Source organism: Mesoplodon bidens (genome assembly GCF_964165515.1).
Source record: "Mesoplodon bidens genome assembly, chromosome: 18".
Lineage (NCBI taxonomy): Eukaryota > Metazoa > Chordata > Mammalia > Artiodactyla > Ziphiidae > Mesoplodon > Mesoplodon bidens.
In genome coordinates this window covers 55364743-55379366 of record NC_138175.1, presented here as the reverse complement: position 1 = coordinate 55379366, position 14624 = coordinate 55364743, and the positions used below count along the sequence as shown (strand labels likewise).

The following is a 14624-nucleotide window of genomic DNA, read 5'->3' as shown; positions in this document are numbered from 1 at the left end:
CTAATTACAGTAATACTTTGACAAATAAAGGCTGTATATTATTTGTAATCTCTGGTGTCAGAATAAAACTAATAACTTTTAAAAACATACATAATTTCTATGTTAAAAGAGACAGAAAATGTAATGTACATGGCTTCTGTGGCAATTAATCAACTCTACCACTGTAGCTCAAAAGCAGTCCTACTTTTGGACTTCCCTGGTGGTCCAGTGGTTAAGAGTCCATGCTTCCACTGCAGGGGGCACGGGTTCCATCCCTGGTTGGGGAAGTTCCACATGCCATGCAATGTGACCAAAAAACAGCCATATTTAAAAAACAAAAAAAACAGGTGTGCTAGGTTCCAATAAAACTTTATTAACAAAAACAGGCACTGGGCCAGAGTTAATCCATGGTCTCCAGGTGTCCAACCCTAAACTGGAGCAGAAAAGCCATATGATCATCTAAATCAAGAGTCAGTAACAGACTCTCCAGGGCCTGGACCACCTGTTTTTACAAATCAAGGTTTATGGGAACACAGCCAGACGCATCTGTTGACTATTGTCTTAGGCTGTTTTTACACTATAATAGCAGGGTTGAGAATCTGAGTTTGGATACGTTACCCACTGCAATGCAGTTTGAAAAAATAATAATAAAAGGTGAGTTTTGAATATAAGGAGAGGCAACTTGTATTTGCCTAATACGTCTATACATCTGTTTAGTCAGGAGGCTGGTTACAAAATTAAAATGGAAAAATTCTATATGATTCTAAAGCACACACAGGTCAAGTGTCTGTTTAAAAAGAACGTTTCCTGGGAATAATTTAACATTCAAGCGAAAATGATCAATGAAACTATCAACTGGTAACCTAAAAATCCATTTCTAAGAATCTCTGAAAGGGAAATATTGGCAAAGGTGTGATATTTGACAGGTCATTTTTACTTTCTTCACTATATTTTTCATAAGAGCATGTATATTTTAAAAATCAGAGAGGGGACTTCTCTGGTGGTCCAGTGGTAAAGATTCCGCCTTCCAATGCAGGGGATGCAGATTCAATCCCTGAGCAGGGAACTAAGATCCCACATGCCGCGGAGCAACTAAACCCACGCACCACAACTACTGAGCTCGTGCGCCTCAACTAGAGTCCGCATGCCACAAACTGCAGAGCCCATGCGCCCTGGAGCCTGCACACCACAACTAGAGAAAACCCGCAGGCCACAACTAGAGAGAAGCCTGCACGCTGCAACAAAGAGCCTGTGCTGCAACTAAGACCTGATGCAGCCAAAAAATAAGAAAAAAAAAATATCAAAGAACTATCAGCATTCTACACTTTAAATAAAATTGCTAAAAAAAAAAAATAAATAAATAAATAAATAAATTAATTAATTAATTAATTAATTAATAAAATTGCTGTAGCATGGTCATTAATATAAGTTCATGGCTTTTGAATTTTTCTTTCCAAAAAAAATAGAGAGGGAAAACAAGGAGGAAAGCAGGGACAGAGAAAATGAGTTATAAATACAAATTTTACAAAACACAAAGCCACAAATATGGGGAAATTAGCAGCTTTTTTACTCAGATATGCTATGCATCTGCCATCACAGTTCATTATTTAAGGTATTTTACTTCACTGAATCTTCAAAATAACTCTAAGGGAGAGATTTTAATTGCTTTTCTTTTCTTTTCTTTTTTTCTAAGACGGAAACAGACAAGAGGTCACACAAACTGCACAATGAGCAAGAGGCAGAATTTGGATTGAAAAACCAGGTTCATCTCTTTCCGAAATTAATTTTCACTCCACACCAGGCCAAAATTATTTGTAAATAAGATGTCTGTTCATTACATAAAGAAAGGAAACAAGTAAAAGGCTGTTAGTAGAACTTTAATTAATCATGTGATTTAATAAGTATTTAAAGTAATGGTAGAGGTCTGCAACTTACTTGGAAATATACCAAAACCAACAACAACAAAAGACTGACACATGAACAGAAGGATGAACAGACGGTTAGGTAACTAACTGGTAGAGCAAATCTAGTACTATTAATACTAAAGCCTAGGGCTTCCCTGGTGGCGCAGTGGTTGAGAGTCCACCTGCCGATGCACGGGACACGGGTTCGTGCCCCGGTCCTGGAGGATCCCACATGCCGTGGAGCGGCTAGGCCTGTGAGCCATGGCCGCTGAGCCTGCGTGTCCCGAGCCTGTGCTCCGCAACGGGAGAGGCCACAACAGTGAGAGGCCCGCGTACCACACACACAAAAAAAAGTTAGTTGCTGGGGGGCGTGGGGAGAGGATAAATTAGGAGGATGGGATTAACATACACACACTACTATATGTAACCAACAAGGACCTACTGTATAGCACAGGGAGCTATACTCAATATTTTGTAATAACCTAGAAGGGAAAAGAATCTGAAAAAGATATCTATATATACATGTATAACTGAATCAATGTGCTGCACACGTGAAACACGATATTGTAAATCAACTATACTTCAGTTTTTTTTAAATCAGCCATAAATAAATAAATAAATAAAGTCAACTGCTCTTTTATGTTGTAAAAAATTATAAGGAAACGGGAGTTAGCAAATAATAATACGTTTACAATTGCAATAAAAATAAGTAGTCTAGGCTGGAGGTGAAAGGCAAGGGAACAAATCCATAGGTAAATGCATAATCATAAAATGTTCCAAAAAATGACACTTAAGTATTTTAAATATTTCACCTCTATATAGATGTATGCAATCACTGAATATAAACCTACTTATAATACCACCAGTTCACGCATTTAAAATAATGTGTAAATCTATATTCCATGAAATAAAGTGAAATAGAAAATCATAGTACCATTTACACAATTTATCTGAATTATGAATATTAAGGACATAATATAAACGCCTCAAACTGAAATACACTAAAATTTTACAAGCATTGTCCTTTGGGAACAGAACTCACGGTGACAGAGATGTTATGTTACTGGTTTTAGACAGAATCTTAAAAGAACTATCCAAGAGGAATGTGCAGGAGTCTTGCAGGACAAAGGATAAAAGCTGCATCTTAAATATCGTAAAACATACTGCTATTAGATATTCATCTGGTGGATCTCTGGATCATTCATCTCGCCAAAAACCTTCATTTCTGAGAGTTTAAGAGTAAGGGGTGATGTTGGGTGCCAAAGAGGATTTTAAGACTAGTGGTGAAGAAGGGACCGACCTAAACGGCAGAAGGGTAACGTTAACATCCATCACATCTGTTACAGAGGCCGAGGTTGGAGCTCAACACACGCAGCGGCCAAAGTACTCGGGCCTCCAAAGTATCAGCCCATACACGCATCTGTACCCCAAACGACTACTATCACCACCCGGGTTAATCTCAGAGACTCCCGTCCATTAACCCCGAAACAGATACTTCATCTTTTAGCCCCAAACAAAACCCGAACCATAAACAGCATTCACTGACAAACACCACCCTCCAGTTCGCAATCACTGAGCCCTACAGAGAGTAAACGGCAAAGACCTCCACACGTGCCCTCGCGACTAAATCGCTGACCTCTAGTTATCTTTAACCACTAACCATAAGAGAACCTCCTGATTGAAGCCAGAAGTACCCCGACCACACACACACTGTTACCCACCCTTTAGGGCTCCCCTGGAAAAGAACTCCCATTCACGCTGTCCTCCCGCTTGTATTCCACACGCATCACCCAACGCGGACGCTGACAGGCCCTGACTCCCCACTGTACACGAAGAGACCCAGCCACTAACTTGACTTCCTCCAGGGACGACCGCGACCCATCCACGGCTGAACTTACTTCGCGGAACTTCCTCGCTTCCCTCATCACCGCGGTACGGTAGCCAACGAGGGTCTGAAACGTTTTTGCCGCAAGAAGACAACGGAATTTCCGACTTCTCTTCAGAGGTAACTTGGCCGCGCCCTCTAGCGTGGCCCCGTGGGCGCGGCCATGTTTGGGGATCGGGCGTCTGAAGAGCGAAGAGCCCCGTTTTGCGCTCGTGCGCGGGGAACTCTGGGAAGACGGAAGGTCACCGAAGCTGTTAATTTTGGGGCACCTGAACCCTTAATAAAAACGGACATATGCGCATAAGCTCGAGCTTGCACCGAACAAGAGAGGCATGGGGGTAAATCCCTTTCTGCGAGCTGGCAAAAAAATTAAAATGGCAGTGACAATGATCCACTTTGTACGAAAGTTAGGAAACGGCCCAGTGGGCGCAACCATCTTACAGGAAGTGGAGGAATCCGTACAGCACAACTCGCGTTTGGGAAAAGGCGAACCGTCCGGTAGAGGATATCTGGGCCAAGTTTCTAGAGAAATTGGCCTGAAGGGACTTTTGAACGGCACAGGGCTTGGAGAAGCTCTGACGTTACAGGGATGGCGGCCATAGGTTAGGAAATAAAAACAGCTGGAACGTGCTAAAGCTGTTCGTATGTATGGGGGAAAGGCCAGTGAAGGCGGGCCCAATGTGAAGGGCGGTACCTATGACAGAGGGGGGAAGCTTTCCCTTTGGGGTCCAAAGACAAAGGCAGGGCCCAGAAGACCAAGGATCAAAAATTAGGGAAATATGACTTAAAGGAGAATAAAAGGTTGTGTAAAAAAAAGAGAGTAATCATGTTACACTACGTGAGTCAGTTGCAAATAGCGTTACAAAGTCATAGTAATGTAACACCGTAACTGTGGTTCCAACTAAACCCGTTGGAAGAATGGAGGAAAAGGAAAGGAAATGCCGTGTGTGTGTGTGTGTGTGTGTGTGTGTGTGATATGAGTGTATTGAAACAGAAGTGTCTAAACTACTCCAGACTCAATGGATCATTTTACATTCCCACCATCGATATATGAGATCCATTTTCTCTGATTCCTCACTAGGATTTGTTATAAAGAGATTTTAAAAGGAATAAGAAAAAGATGACCAACCTAAATTTTTTTTTTACTTTTTAAATTATTTTTTAATTTTTGGCTGCGTTGGGTCTTCGTTGCTGTGCGCAGGCTTTCTTCTACTTGTGGCGAGTGGGGGCTGCTCTTCATTGCGGTGCGCGGGCTTCTCATTGCAGTGGCTCCTCTTGTTGCGAAGCACAGGCTCTAGGCGTGCGGACTTCAGTAGTTGCCGCGCGTGGGCTTGGTAGCTGTGGCTGGCGGGCTCTAGAGCGCAGGCCCAGTAGCTGTGGCGCATAGGCTTAGCTGCTCTGCGGCATTTGGGATCTTCCAGGACCAGGGCTTGAACCCATCTTCCCTGCACTGGCAGGCGGATTCTTAACCACTGCGCCACTGGGGAAGCCCAGGCCAACCTAAAATTTTTAATAGCTAAATAATATACTGGCCACTTATTTTTGAAAATCGCAAATAATTTTTAAAATGCCAGTCTTAATAATATTCAAATTCATGAAGAGTGAATGATGAATAATATTCATTCTATTGGGTTTCATCTTTCATCTGCACAGTAGATAACAGAGGTGTCCACCACATACAGCTTTGAATGAATTGATGTTATTATCAAGCTTGTCATAGTTCTAGTTCAAAAAATGCACACCAATAAATTTTAGGTGTTAGACGTTTGGTATGTTTTTTAGGGGGGCAGGATTGAGTCTAGAGTATAAAAATTAATAAAATGTTTTTGGAGTACAACTTGCAATTACCCAATTTAAACTTTTGTCTTAGAGCCACCAATTTTAAGAATTGAAATTCAGTAGAAATTATTTTTGTGAGAACAAACATGTACAAGGATATTCATGGCATCAATTTTGACAATTTTAAGGAAATAAATAATCTTGTGATTGTTACAAAAACTTCTTATTGCACCTTGCATTCATACCTCTGGATAGTGCTCCTGCACAGTGACTGTGACCAATGTGTCCAATGGGATAATAGCAAGCTTGACACCGAGGATAGAAATAGACTTGCCCACTGAGGCATGTTCATGTTTGTCTCTTGGAGCTCTTCTGACACATTGTAATAGACCCCAGGTTAGCCTTGGGATGAGAGACTATGTGAAAAGTGGCCTCAACCATTCCAGGGGAGGTTCAGATACATCAAAAAAGCCACCTAGATCACGTAGCCCCCAGTCAGGACAGCACACACCAGACAGTCCAACCGTCAACCCACATAACAGAATTAATATTTATTATAATTAATGTTTGTTGTCTTTAGACAATAAGTTTTAGAGAGGTAGATTTGTAATGCAATCAAAGGTAACTAATACCAATATGAATGTACATTAGTAGGTGATGGGTTAAATAAATCATGGGATGTCTCTTTATGAACACTATGCAGACATAAAAAGAATGAAGATTGTTATTGGTACAGCTACTATGAAAAACAGTATACAGTTTCCTCAAAAAATTAAAAATAGAAGTACCACATGATTCAGCAAGTCTACTCCTGGGTATATATATCCAGGAAAAAATGAAAACTCTTAATTTTTTTTAAAAAACTCTAATTTTAAAAGATAACGTGCATCCTAAATGTTCACAGCAGCACTATTTACAATAGCCATGACATGGAAAGCCTAAATGTCTATTGACAGATGAATGGATAAAGAAAACGTGGTATTTATGCAATGGAATATTATCCAACCATAAAAAGAAGGAAATCTTGCCATTTGCGACATTGAGGGCATTTTGCTAAGTGAAATACGTCAGGCCAAGAAAGACGAATATTGTATGATCTCTCTTATTTGTAGAATCCAGAACCCCCCAAACTTGTAGATAATAAAGAACAGATTGTGGTTGCCAGAGGTTGGAAGGGGGTGGGACGGTGGAAATGATGAAGGTGGTCAAAAGGTACAAATTTCCAGTTATAAGTCAAAAAATGATGATGATAATAACAGTAACAGGGTTGTTAGCCATGAGGGAAATGCAGGTTAAGCTCAAGATCAGATACGACCACAAACCTAATAGAATGAGTAATGTAAGATAGGACAATACCAAGTGCTGGCGAGGATGAAGAGCAATTGAATCTCTCATCTATTGCTAGTAGAGTGGCTAAAATAAAACATACTGAAAATACCAAGTGCTGGAGAGGATGTGGAACAAGTGGATTTCATACACTGCTGGTGAGAATATCGAATGGTATAGCCACTCTGGAAGAGAGTTTGGTAGTTTCTTTTAAAGCTAACACAACTTACCATATGTCCTAATAAGCACACACCTGAATATTTATTATAGAGGAATGAAAATTTATGTTCACACAAAACCCTGGATGCCGATTTACAGCATCTTTCCCTATAACAGTTGAAACCAGGAAACAAACTTCTCTGAAGAGTGAACTGATAAACTAATACATCCAGTATATATACTACTCACTAATAAAAATAAAACAATACAACTCAAATAAGTCTTAATGGCAATTTGCTGAGGGACAAAAAAAAAAACCCCAAAAGCTTACATGTTCCTCACTAATAAGAAATTGTAAATGTGTCTAAATAAATACAACTTATTTATATAAAATCATTATAAAAATTATTTTAGGGCTTCCCTGGTGGCGCAGTGGTTGGGAGTCCGCCTGCCAATGCAGGGGACACGGGTTCGTGCCCTGGTCCGGGAGGATCCCGCATGCTGCGGAGCGGCTGGGCCCGTGAGCCATGGCCGCTGAGCCTGCGCGTCCGGAGCCTGTGCTCCGCAATGGGAGGGGCCACAGCAGTGAGAGGCCCACATACCACAAAAAAAAAAAAAAAATTATTTTGATAACATTCACAAATGACAAAATTATATTGATGGAAAACAGACAAGTGGTTGCCAGAGGTAGGTTTGGATAGAGGATGTGAGCATAAAAAGGTAGCATGAGGGTGTCTGTGTTGATAAAACAGTTGTACGTCCTGGGGATGACGGTTACAATGAAATCTATATATGTAATAAAGCACCTTAGAATTACAAAAAATGATTAAAAAACTCATGTAAAATCTAGTGAAATCTAAACTCCAAAGGTTAGGAGTTAACAGTATACTACCAATGTCATTTTCCTGGGTTCAATAATAAAATATGGTTACATAAAATGTTTTTACTGGAAGAAGTTGCAGAAAGGATACTAGGGAATTCTCTGGACTACTTTTGTATTTTCTTATAAGTTAAAATGATTTCAAATTATAAATTTTATAAAAATAACTTTGAAGGTGGTTTTGTAAACTATTTGGTTATATTTATAAACTTAGTTAAGCAAGTGCAAGTATGTGTTCATATTCAGTTTCCTTTTAAAGAAGTTCAGTATGCTAAATTTACAATTATGTTTATAGCCGAAGAAAAGTAAGAGCTAATCGCATATGAGGGTAGACATAGAACACTCTTCCATCGTATATAACAATAAAAATCAGTGACGAGAAAAGCAGACTTCTTTTTAAAACTATGGAATTACTGACAAGGCCAGAAAGGAGATTCAGGTGCATGATCTGATATATGATGAGGTTAGATTTGTAACAAAAAGCACTCAAACATTTATCATTTTCACAGAACTTCATTCCTTTTTAAGTCCTTTTTAAGTCCTCTGATATTTAACTAGAGATGCTCTACCTTTAGCATGTTCATAAAGGTTTTAATTTCTATATGATTTCCTGACAAATGATGAGGCATAATGTATCACTGAAATCCTGCCATATATACTACCCTCTTAAAAAGTTTTTCTCCAGTGTGAACTCTGACACTCATTGAGGTCTTCTTTCTGGGGGAAAGACATTCCTGTGGTCATCGTATCTCCTTCTTTTTTTTTTAAATCATATTTCTATGAACAATGAGCTCACTGATGATCAATGAAGATCCCTGATAATAAAGTCTGTTTTCCCTCTGAAGACTTTCCCGGTCTCTTCATTCACAGAATTTGTCGGAGAATATAGATTATATACTTTTCAGACATATAATGAAGTCAGAAAGTTTTGCCCCAGGCATCTCCACACTGAATGTATCAGAGTTTTTCCAACATGTTTTCATTGACAGAAAATGTGAGGTAAGGATCACTAAAGGCACTACCACATTCACTATATTCACCAGGTTTATCTCCTGTGCAAAATCCTTTCATCTCCTCAGGGCACACATCTGATAACAGGCAGTACCATGATTACGTTCTGCTCTGCTAGAAACACTGGTGTTTAAATAAAGTCTTAGCTGCCATAGAAGGCATTTCCCCAGTCACTGCATTAACGGGGCTCTTGTTCAATCGTAAGTAACGAGCTGTGACTCTCTGTTATAGGAATTTCCAACTTGACCGAATCTACTCATTTCTCTTATGTGCATTTTCTTATGTTTAACAAGGTTTGACAAGTGGGAGAAGGCTTTCTCACAATCACTGCATCCATATGGTCTTTCTCCTGTGTGAGTTCTTTGATGTACATTGAGTACTGACTTCGTGGTGAAGGCTTTTCCACATTCATTGCACTCATAGGGTTTCTCTCCTGTGTGAATTCTCTGATGGGTAATGAGACCATACTTGTGGGAATAGGATTTTCCACACTCAGTACATACGAAGGGCGTCTTTCCTGTATGACACCTCTCATGTTGTATGAGGCATATCTTCTGGCTGAAGGCTTTTCCACACTCATTGCATTCATAGGGTTTCTCTCCCGTGTGAGTTCGCTGATGTATAACAAGAGTGCGCTTTGTGGTGAAGCCTTTCCCGCATTCGTTACATAGGTAAGATTTCTCTCCCGTGTGAGTTCGCTGATGTATAATGAGAGTGCGTTTCACAGTGAAGCCTTTCCCACATTCACTGCATATGTAAGATTTCTCCCCTGTATGAGATCGCTGATGTACGATGAGATTACTCTTCACGGTGAAGCCTTTCCCACATTCACTGCACAAATATGGTTTCTCTCCAGTATGAGTTCGCTGGTGTACAACAAGATAGCGCTTCATGGTGAAGCCTTTCGCACACTCACTGCATACATAGGGTTTCTCCCCTGTGTGAGTGCGCTGATGCACAATGAGATTGCTCTTCACAGTGAAGCCTTTTCCACATTCACTGCACACATAAGGTTTCTCTCCACTGTGAGTTCGCTGATGTGCAATCAGATAGCGCCTCACTGTGAAGCCTTTTCCACACTCACTGCACATATAGGATTTCTCTCCTGTTTGGGTTTGCTGATGTACAGTGGGACTGCTCTTCACAGTAGAGACTTTTCTGCATCCACTGGTTAAATGGGGTTTGTCTCGTGTTTGAGTTTTCTGATGTTTAGTGAACGTGACATTTCTGGAGAAGGATTTCTCACACAGATCACACTGATGGAGTTTGTTTCCTATATGAATGCTCTCATGAGAAATAAGCTGAGATTTCCTGATGCATGTTTTCTCACTTTCAATGCAGGCCTGGGATTTCTCTATTTTGTGCATCCTCTGATGCTTAAGGACTTGGAACTTAGCAATGATGTGTTTTATACTTTCAGGAAATTCAATTCCAGAATACAACTGTTCACAATCACCATGTAGAAAGAATTTCTTATCTCCATTAAACTCCACAGTGTTCTTTACTTCATATCTTGTCTTCTGGTTAACTAAACTTAAGCTTGATTTCCAAGTTTTTTTACATAAGTCAAACGTATGATTTTGTATTAGGGCTAAACGTGTTTTGCTCAGATGAACACTCTTTCTGAATGCATTCTGTTCACTGCATTGTGGCAGGCTCTTTGGAAATCTTTGGTCTTGAGAGTGCTCTGGCAGAGGACTGTCAACTTTCCCGATTCCTAGGAAAAATGGAATGAAAGTGCTTAAAAGATGATATATAGTGGGGGGACTGGATCTTTATTGTCTACCATATGATCCCAGTACAAAATTATAAAGATGTAAGAGGAAATAAATATCAGATCCAAGAAGAGACAAGGAATATATTTAAAGCTAAATACCCACAAAGAAAGAGTGCTCATCTGGGGAGATGAATATGTGGAGCAGCTGTTGTGGGGGCCTCAGTCACCCACACAGCTGTGACTCCTTCTCTTAATGACTAGAATATGACCTCCCTGACCACTCCCCTTGCTGGTTCTCCCTCACTCACCTGGACGGGTTCTATTCTGGATTTCGTTTTCTATTATGCATGGTTCTTTTCCATGTTCCAACTTGGAGAGTGTATCTGGTTTGGTAGCTTGATACCCTGTTCATGAGAAATGATAGAAGACTTAGATACAGGGACTGGGGTACAGTATGTCAAAATGGGAAAATACTGCATTTTAGAGACAAAATTTCTTGTATGCAAAGTAAAAGTTCTCCTTCAGCATACAGGAGATTATACCCTTTTGGTTGGGGCCAGACAGGGGACTGAAAATCTAACTCTTTGGAAGACCACAGTGACTGCAAAGCTTTCATCAGGTGATGGAGAAAAGGCCAGTGACTGGCACCTCTAAGTGACACAGGGAGCTGTCCTTACCCAGTGACACCAAATTGTTAAAGTTCTCCAACATCACATCCCGGTATAGGTCTTTCTGGGCAGCATCCAGGAGCTGCCACTCCTCCCAGTTGAACTCCACAGCCACATCCTCCAGTGTCAGCAATTCCTGTAATAATAGAGTCCAGTTTAATATGATGGGAATTCTTTTTATCAATATGGAAGAAGCATGAGAGAAGTTGTTCTAATTTTCACTGTATAGCCTGCATCTATATACTTTTCTCAAATACATTTCAGTAGAAGCAAAATCCTATCTTTCTATCTATCTATTTTAGCACCTATTTCCATTTGCATACTAAAAATATGCAAACAGTATCAGGACAAATAAAGCATTCCTACATTACCATGAAACTTCACAGCCAATATGAGAATCAACCATGAACAGCCTCCACATCCAGAATTTACAAGAGTGTTTTTAATAAATGTAAAAAAACCCCAGAAACTACAAGATACATCCACAGCACACACACAAAAAAAAGACCATTAAAGTTGATTAGGAAGATTTGAAAACAAAAACAAAGAGAAAATATAGTAATGGAGAAGCAGTATCCAAAGATCTAAAGGTGAAATTTTCAAGACTGATTAAACACTCTGAACTTCAGACTCAGGAATCCCGACAAATTCCAAGCATGAAGTCTATACATAGGCACATCAGACTAAAACTATAATACACAAAATATGAAGGGAAACTATAAAAGCATCCAGAGACAAAAGACAGGCTACCTACAACAGAAACAATAGAACTCAGAAAAAAAATGGAATATTATCTGCAAAGTTCTGATTTTTGTGCCAGGAAGGTCAGACATGAAGGCCACTTGGTATTGAAACACATGACTCTCATCATGGAGTCCTGGACAGCATTATCTTCTCCCAGTCACATTGTGTGACAGTCCTCAGGAGTACTGCCAACCAAGGAAGCTCGCCTGAACTTCAGTGTCCAGAGATTTTATTGAAGCTTCATTATATATGCATAATTTATTGAATCACTGACCACATGGCTGAACACAGGTCCTTCCCCCTTCCTGGAGGCTAGACTGGTTACATATGGCTGAAAGCCACAAGCCTCTAATCACATGGTTGGTCTTTTTGGCATGGACAGCCCTCATCTTGAGTTATCTCATTAGCACAAATCATCTAGGGCCCACATGAGTCACCTCATAGCATAAACTATAAAGTGTGGTCCCAGTGGTCCAAGATGAAAAACAAAGACACTCTTATCACATGGGTAATTCCAAGGGTTTAGCGGTTACCTCCCAGGAATCAGAGATAAAAGTCAGCCAAATTCCTTATTACATACTAGGTATTCATGCCCCTGTGAGGTACCCTTCCCTTGAGCATGGGCTGAATTGTTTCTAAAAAAAAAAAAAAAGAATAGAGCAAAAGTGATGAGATACCCCTTTTAAATTAGGCTATATATGATTTCCAGCTTGCTAATAGAATCTGTCCTTTGATGACTTTGATGAAACAAGATGGCATGTTAGTGGGGCCCACGTGACAAGGAACTCAGTGGTCTTACATGAGCAGACAGGTAGAAACTGAGGATCTCATTTGAGTTCTGGAAATGAATTCTGCCAACAACCATGTAAGTGAGCTTAGAAGTACATCCTTCCCCACTTGAGCCTTCAGATCAGACGCCATCCTAGGGCTTACACCTTGATTGCAGCCACATGATAGACTGTGAAACAAAGTACTCAGCAATGATATGATACAAAAATAAACATTTGGTCTTTGTCCCTGGTTCCTGGTAACCTAGCTCCTCAAACACTAAGAATCTCCACACCGATGATAAGTGTTTTTTGTATGCTAATGACATGACAGGTAGGGGGAGGGCACCCAGACAGCTTCAGGATGGGGGCTGGCTGCTAGAGGAACAAACCATGTGATGAAACTTCCAGAGAGGGGAGAAGGGCTGGAGACTGAGTTCAATCACCAATGGCCAATGACTTAATCAACCATGCCTAAGTAATAAAACCCTCAAAAACCCCCCAAAACTACAGGTTTGGCAACTTTCCAAGTAGGTGAACACACTGAGGTACTGGAAGGGTGATACACCCCCATACCTTGCTCTATGCATCTCTTCCATTTGACTGTTCCTGAGTTGTATCATGTAAATAAATGTAAGTAAATAAATCTGTAAATTAAGAAAAGTGGTTTCCTGAGTTCTGTGAGTTTTTGAGCAAATTATCAAACCTGAGGAAGGGATTGTGGCCACTCTGAAGCAATACAGATACAATTTCACAAAAAGCCATTAACAAGAATGTTTAATGTCACATGGTTGGTAATAACAAGCATATTTAAATATTCATCGACACATGAATTATTAAATTATCACACATATATAATTTGGTGTTCATTGCATTACGTAAAAGAGAAGAAAGTTGGCCTGTAGACACCAAAATGTAAAGAATTCCAGTACACTGAAAACAGGCTGGAGGATGTCTTAAAAATGACAATGGTGGCTCACCCTGCAGAGGTGGTTCATATATGAGTGTAATTCATGGTCAAGGAGTATTGATCTGTTACCTGTGAAGCTTGAATTATTTCACACTGAATCTATTTCTTAAACTCAGAGTGAATCTCCACCACTGTTCCCCAAAGCATAGGTTTGATTATGTTACTTCATCATTTCAAAGGTCAAATATTTGATTTCTATCAAACTCCAATGTTTTTTTATTCCAGTTTTATTGAGAAATAATTGACATATATCACTGTATAAGTTTTAGATGTATAGCCTGATGGTATGATTTACATATATTGCAAAATGACTACCACAATAGGTTCAGCTAACATCCATCTTCTCTCATGTAGATACAATAAAAAGAAAAGAAAAAAAGGAAAAAGATTTTCTCCCTGTGATGAGAAGTCTTAGGATTTACTCTTAACAACTTTCCTATATATCATATAGCAGTGTTAGCTATAGTCAGCATGTTGTACATTACATCCCTAGTACTTATTTATCTTGTAACTGGCTTTTTTTTTTTTTTTTTTTGCAGTATGTGGGCCTCTCACTGTTGTGGCCTCTCCTGTTGTGGAGCACAGGCTCCGGACGCGCAGGCTCAGTGGCCATGGCTCACGGGCCCAGCAGCTCCGCGGCACGTGGGATCTTCCCAGACCGGGGCACGAATCTGTGTCCCCTGCATCGGCAGGCGGACTCTCAACCACTGCGCCACCAGGGAAGCCCCGTAACTGGCTTTTTTGAGTATGACTATAAACTCATTGAATTTTATATAGCTATATAGGTAATGTTCTTCAGTCAGCTGCACTCATCTTTCTTTTAGATGCTCAACTG

General features: G+C 40.1%; 1 protein-coding gene across 11 annotated transcripts in view; it reads right to left on the bottom strand.

Annotated features, from left to right (window-relative positions):
* Positions 1–14624, bottom strand: part of LOC308605916 (uncharacterized protein) — a 90643-nt gene that overhangs the window by 15974 nt on the left and 60045 nt on the right. For 5 of the 11 annotated variants that reach the window (XM_081216256.1, XM_081216265.1, XM_081216257.1 and 2 more), the window contains exon 1: positions 3782–3932. The exons of 3 other annotated variants lie outside the window; for them this stretch is intronic. The gene's annotated coding sequence lies outside the window, so the exon portion shown is untranslated. 3 more of the 11 variants (XM_081216261.1, XM_081216263.1, XM_081216264.1) reach the window with 3 other exon arrangements.